General features: G+C 43.7%; 1 pseudogene; it reads left to right on the top strand.

Moving 5' to 3' along the window:
- Nucleotides 1-4823: 4823 nt before the first annotated feature.
- On the top strand, nucleotides 4824-6290 carry LOC149975492 (uncharacterized; annotated as a pseudogene).
- The last annotated feature ends 318 nt before the right edge of the window (nucleotides 6291-6608 follow it).

Below are 6608 nucleotides of genomic sequence, written 5' to 3'. Positions count from 1 at the left end.
TGTTCCAGTCATTGGCAGCAGAGAACTGGAAGGAGAGTAAGTAAGAATTGGTTTTGGGGTTGACCAGAGAGATATACCTGCTGGAGCGCGTGCTACAGGTGGGTGCTGCTATGGTGACCAGCGAGGTGAGATAAGGGGGGACTTTAACTAGCAGGGTCTTGTAGATGACCTGGAGCCAGTGGGTTTGGCGACGAGTATGAAGCGAGGAGTCAGAGTCATAGACTGTTTAGACAACATGAAAGAGAAGGATGGCATTGGTGCTTCTACAAATATGGTGAGTCAACATGTTTTTTCTACTTGCACACTCACACACACACACACACACACACACTCAGAAATCAGAACCATGGATAGTCACACCATATTTAGTTTAAATTGACAGGACTAAATCGTTTTTTGCTATCTTTTAGTTGTCGCTGTATTAGACTAAGCATAGGTGATTAGATGATGTTGAAGTTGAAATGATGCTGGAATAGTGGAGGCAGCTCTTGTTTTCTTTGCGACTTGCGGTAACTCTCTGTGGTTCTAAATCAATAGTTGTTTAGTAGTCAGAAACATTACTTTGCTTGACCATGCTGTACGTTATGTAACTATTTGTTACATGGAACATGTTTTGTGGACTTCACCTGACAGATGTTGCTCTCCGGTTTTGTAATGAAATAATTGTGTGGTTGAATTTCTTCTGCCACTGTCTTCTTATTGTCTTGGCTTTAGGCCTATATATATCCGGTGTCAAGGCATATATGAACTAACAGGTTATAGAGCAAACAACAGGGACAACAGTTTAGCCTACATTATTAAAAACATTTGGCAGTTAGGCCTACTGTACTCTTCAAGTTTAGCTGGAATTTAGGCCGAAAGGATTTAAGAAATATGATTGGTTGAGGTCTATCTATGACATTGGCCTACTTCTCGTCTTGTGCAGAATATCGAATCTCAACAACGATTGGAGAAGTGTTTAACATCACCAGTTGGCAGTGGCAGATTTAGACACAGGCGACATGGCCAGCCGCACCAAAAAATTTGGAATGGTGACATTTGCGCGATCGGTTTTCTATCGCTGTCAATGATATCATGTCACCGTGTGGGACTGTGGGTCAATTAACTTTGTCAGAGTGGGCGCCCTGATTCTAGTTTGTGAGCTAGGCAGGCCTGGGAAGGTCTCCCACTCAGAAGTACGAGATGGGGAGGCGGACGGGGGTAGGTTGACCTCAGGTCTCCCCACTGGAAGCCTGAGGTAGGGGGAGCGGGGGAATGTATCAAATAGTGCACCTCTAACTTTGTACAGTACAAATGCAATTAGTAAAATCAGTCACACTACGAAATGCTACCAAATAAACCACAATTCATTCATAATGCTGTGAATATATAGTTTCACAGATTTGTTTCATTTTTTTCTGGTTTGTGCAAAAGAATAATATAAAACCAGTCTGCACACCACCAAGGTTAATTGGTTTAATCTTGGCTCTTGGTTGACAGTGTTAGGGGATGGGTAATGTATTGATGCTCGAGTGCCAAATCAACACAAATGGATAAGACAAGATCTAAGCTATCAGGTGCCCAGTTTAGGACAAAGAGGAAAGAAGAAGAGGAGAAACGCACAAAGGATGAAGGCATCTCTTTATGAGTGTAATATTATGCATGTTTTGAAATAGTCTTGTATAACACTTATGTTTGTTAGCCTATGTTGCTTGCTATGCTATTACACGTAGGGCGACAAAATTCTGTTTTCTGCCCAACTAGCTTACATAACATTGGATATAATTTCACACGGTTTCATCGTGATAATGTGTGTAGCCTGCAGCAAAACGATTACAACCTAACTAGCACATTATTGATTTGGTTAACTTTCATTGAGGTGACAACATGAAGGTTTTCTGTGATTGTATTGACTAGGTCCTGAGCTCAGTAAGGGAAATTTCCAATGCTGTAGATAACTTAAAATACATCTGTATTATGCTGATATTTTGTATCTTTTCTGATATATTGAGTATTTTGGGGTGTCTTATGCCTAGAATTAGCCAAGGAGGTTGTATTGTTCATTTGGTTCCTATTCTGAAAGTTTGATAAATTGTGTAAATTTGACATGTATATTTAATTGTGCAACAAATGTATTTAGGGTGTCAGACTCATATACTGTATTTCAATGCATGTTCAGGGGCACTTCTGAAATATTTTGGAGCACCCTCTGGCACTGGCCAGGGTGAGGAGCCATCCACCTCCTCAGCCACACAGATGTCTTCACAAATGTTGTCTGAGCCTGAGGATGAGGATGAAGACCCATTTGCTTCCACTTCTCCCCAGCAGGATTCTTCAGATGTGTTTGTGCACACGCGCCCGTGTGTGTGTGTGGGTACACGCACATGTGTTTCTGTGTGCATCCCTCCATAACAAAATAAATATTTTACCTTTTGCAAAGTTTTAAGTTGACATATTGTAGGTACCAATGATGATTTTATTATTACTGGGTAGGTATGTGAGATGTTCCACCACTATTAATGCTGTTAATAACGTGTGTAAACTAATGCCCATGTGCTTTCCTTTAGAAATGACTGTAGCAGCATCCTCACCAAATCCTGCTGCTGAGGATGAACCACTCTATACAGACCCTGCAACTGGCCTTCAGTTCTGACGGACAGAATTCGGACACAACTAGTTTGCACAGGACCAAGGATCAAAAAAGGGGAAACAATTGATGAGCATGAGATGGCACTTATGGAGGCTGAGAAGATAAGATGGAGAGAGGTGTTGACATGTCTGACTGCAATTGTGCAGTCTCTGGCAATTAGAAAACTTGCACTAAGGAGAGACACAGGAACACTGTGGTCTCCTTCAAATGGAAATTTCCTCAAAGAGGTTGAACTGATGGCACAATTTGATCCAGTCATGAAAGAGCACCTTAACCGTGTCCAAAAAGGGACCTCGAGTCACACCACCAGCTACCTTGGCCACCAAATACAGAATTAACTCATTGATTTGTTGAACAGCAAGGTCATTTCAATAATGGTGACATCAAGCTGGCAAAATTATTCTCTATCTTTCTAAATTGCCCCTCAGATGTCAGCCACACTGAACAGTTGTCAGTTGTGATTAGAATTGTGTCACTGAAGGAGGAGCCCCACATAAAATGTCACAGATCCCTCAGGTACTGCTGCTCATTCTGTTCACCAGTTCTGGAGGTCTACGTCACCGGCTTTCTAGGCTTCACTGAACGGAATTCATTATCATCAACCCCGGTCTGTCTTGTCTGATTACACACACCTGGTTTCCATTTCCCCTGATTAGCATGTTATACATGTGCCCTCTCTCGGTTATTGTTCCCATGTCCGTTGGTCATGTGAGTACTTGTGCTTTGGTGCAGCGGTCATGTTCTTTATATTGTGTATTACGGGTATCGTGTCGTTCAACAAGGTTTACCCTCGCTCTTTTGTTTGGATATTAAAAACCCCTATTGTGTATTCCTGCGCCTGTCTCCAAATACTTTATACCAGCGTGACCTAAAGGAACATTTTATGGGGGTTTTGGAGGCAGAGGCATCCACGGACCAACATTTGGCATCCTTGATTCTCAAGAGATTAGAGGAGCTAAAAACTCAGTTTGAGGACTGGGGCCAACATGAGAGGCAAAAACAAAGGTGTCCAAGCCAAACTCCTGGAAATGAATCCAAGAGCTCTATTTGTGCCATGTGGGGCTCACACATTGAACCTGGTTGTGGCTGATGTTGCTAAAAGATATGTCGATGCCACAGGTTACTTTGGCATCTTACAAACTGTACATTTTTAAAATATGGGACAAATTAACCTTTTTTTCTAAATTAGTGTTGCTTGAATTTGTTAAAATGTGGGACATGCTTGTTTCGTTGCAGGACTAAGGGTCAAAACTGCTATTTTCTGTGACTTATGGGATAACTGACACACGCTCTCCACCAGGACACACGCTCTCTTCACTTTCAGCTGATCCTTCTCAACACTTAAGCCACCCCCGTTATCACTCCTTTCAACGGCGCCCTGCTCCGGAGAACAAAGCAAGTCACAGTTCTTGTCCGTAGTTGCATGGTCCGGGAAGCATGCTTCCGTTGGACTGAAGAAACACAAATCTTCACGAGTCCACTTTGCGTTACTTTCACCGACTCAACAGTCCCCAACCTTTTCTCCACCCAACCTGACACCCACATATGGGGAAGACAGAATACAAGGATCCAAAAAAAATGGTTCTGTTTAGGACGAAACAATTGGAAAATTATTTGGATTCCAACCCTTGGTGTTTACGGAAGAAGGATGCAAAATGTTCCTTAAATGGAACGAATCAGAGGGAGACCTACCTGAATTTGTTCAATACAAACTCTAGTTTTAGTTATAACTGTTTGGCTAATGATTAAACCTGTGTTGTCACTGAAAAATACTGTATTCTGCAACTATATTAAAACTGGGTAAAACAGTGGACAGTAAGTGTATATTTTGCATTAGTGAAATTATTTTGATGTGATATGAAAGTGAAGGGCTTTATGTTTCTAGAACCATAGGCCAATTGAAAATCGATTTACCTTAGGATGGTGTATTTGGCTGTTTTGGCTGCCAGAGGCAATTTGCCTTTACTGTAAGTGAGGCTTTTTTAGTCTATTATTGGGCTACTTGTCAGTATTCCACAAATGTAGATTCATTTCAAAAGGCTCCATGTGCAATTCTCACAGACATAACTATACAATTCATAACAGTGATTCTGATAAGAGTCTATATTGGTTATGCGTATCAATATGCACTGCGGTCTAAAAATGAAATATGATCATCATATAAGTTGTTTTTCAGCAGGTGTGGCTTGTGAAGATGGAGGTAGTGCATCCTCATGAGGAGAAGCAGACAGAATGTGCCAAAGAAGGAGAGGAGAGGCAGGGACAAGGGGCTATGTTATGGTCCATCCGGGAGGCAGTGGCGAGGCAGACCATGCAGATAGGAGCATCTGCCTATGGGGCAACGGCCGTAGTGGACATCCTACAGGCCCTCGGTATCGTCGTGGCACCCGAGACGGCTGACCGGTGTGTGCGGACGTGTCTGAGGAGGAACGAGGCACCGCTGCCCGATTACCTGTCTCCCGGAGCGAGGCCGATACTGACCGTTGACCTGTACATGTTCTATTTAACTAACAACCGTGCACTGTTTTCATAATAATCACCTAACCACATCCGCAAACTAACCTAATTACCACAATTTATGACAAGAATCTTTGGCCCCAACCCTGATTTGACTCAACACAACAGTCAACCACAACACTCATCCAGCAGTCTACTCCGACCACAACCAACCACCCTTAGAACTTCCTCATTATACCACCATTTTCTCTAACTGGACCACAGGCCCTCAACCATGACCACCAAATGTTCTGTCAACTGTGTTTGTGTGTATGTGTGGGTGCTTGCGTGTTTCTGTATTTATTTTCCACTGTTGTATACCTGTGATACCATCCTCTTCTCTGTCTCTTTCCCTCTCCCAGGCACCACACAAGCGCAGCTGATAGCTGGGGCAGAGCAGACCAGTGGTGGGCGTGTGCTGGGTTGCCACTTCCCCCTCCACTAACGCCGGCGGGTGAGGCTGGTACCCTGGCTGGCACGGTGGATCCAGAAAGGGGCAGTGCCCGTGGCCACCATGAACATGCAGCTGGCATGGCACCACCAACTCATCTTTGGGATCGGACCCAACGCTGTCTATATGACCAACCCCGTGGATGTGGGTAAGTCTTGTGAGAGAGGATAGCCTGTGTGTGACTTTATGCATTCTATGTCCCTGTGAGTGAGCATCAGGATGTGCTGCTGAGATTGACAGCTGATGCCCCTCTGTCTAGCCTATCAGATGACCAGTCTGACCCACACTAGAAAGCCCTGGATGTGGAGGGTGAGAGAGAGATTTCACTGCTCTCTGTTACACTGGTCCTACTCCCCTGCTCAGATGTTGCATGCATCAACCAATGGTTGGGTGCCACTTCATCGACTGTGTTTCGTAAAATACCTATCTAGGCGTTTTAAGATCTGGCATGCGTCAGTTTTGCCTGGGCAGAGGAAGGCACCCTCTGTTTGTCTGTTTCTCTCTCACTCACTCACTCACTCTTTGTCTCAGAATAACACACAAACAATTTAGTTCTACCAAAGCAGGATGTCAATGACGAGTGTATATGTGTGCGTGCGTGTGTGTGTATGTGCGCACGCCTGTGCTTGCGTATGTGCTCACACATGTCCGTTTGTATGCGTGTGGTCAGGAGGGCAGGAACTTCTCCGCACCCCTGAACTCCCTTTGCTTTGATATGGCTGGACAGTGGACACATCATTACCAAAAATCTTGCTGTGATTGGACAATTCATCTTTGACGTTCCCACTATTGTTGCATATATTCGGTGAGGGGAAACTGGTGATATAAATGTCATTAATAGAGCTGACATGGTTCCTTATTCTACAGGTAAGAGAAGCTTGTCTGTTCCACATAATATATTTATATCAGAACATCCCACAGCATGGCACTCTTCTGAACGTGGCCCAGGCGTATTCAGTGAGGTGAAACGTTCAAAAACAGATAGCTCTATCAATTCTATAGTTTCTGACTCAATTTTCTATTCAGACACAA

This window comes from Oncorhynchus mykiss, chromosome 18, assembly GCF_057628025.1.
Source record: "Oncorhynchus mykiss isolate SJ-2025 chromosome 18, ASM5762802v1, whole genome shotgun sequence".
Lineage (NCBI taxonomy): Eukaryota > Metazoa > Chordata > Actinopteri > Salmoniformes > Salmonidae > Oncorhynchus > Oncorhynchus mykiss.
This window is presented reverse-complemented; position numbering and strand designations above follow the sequence as displayed.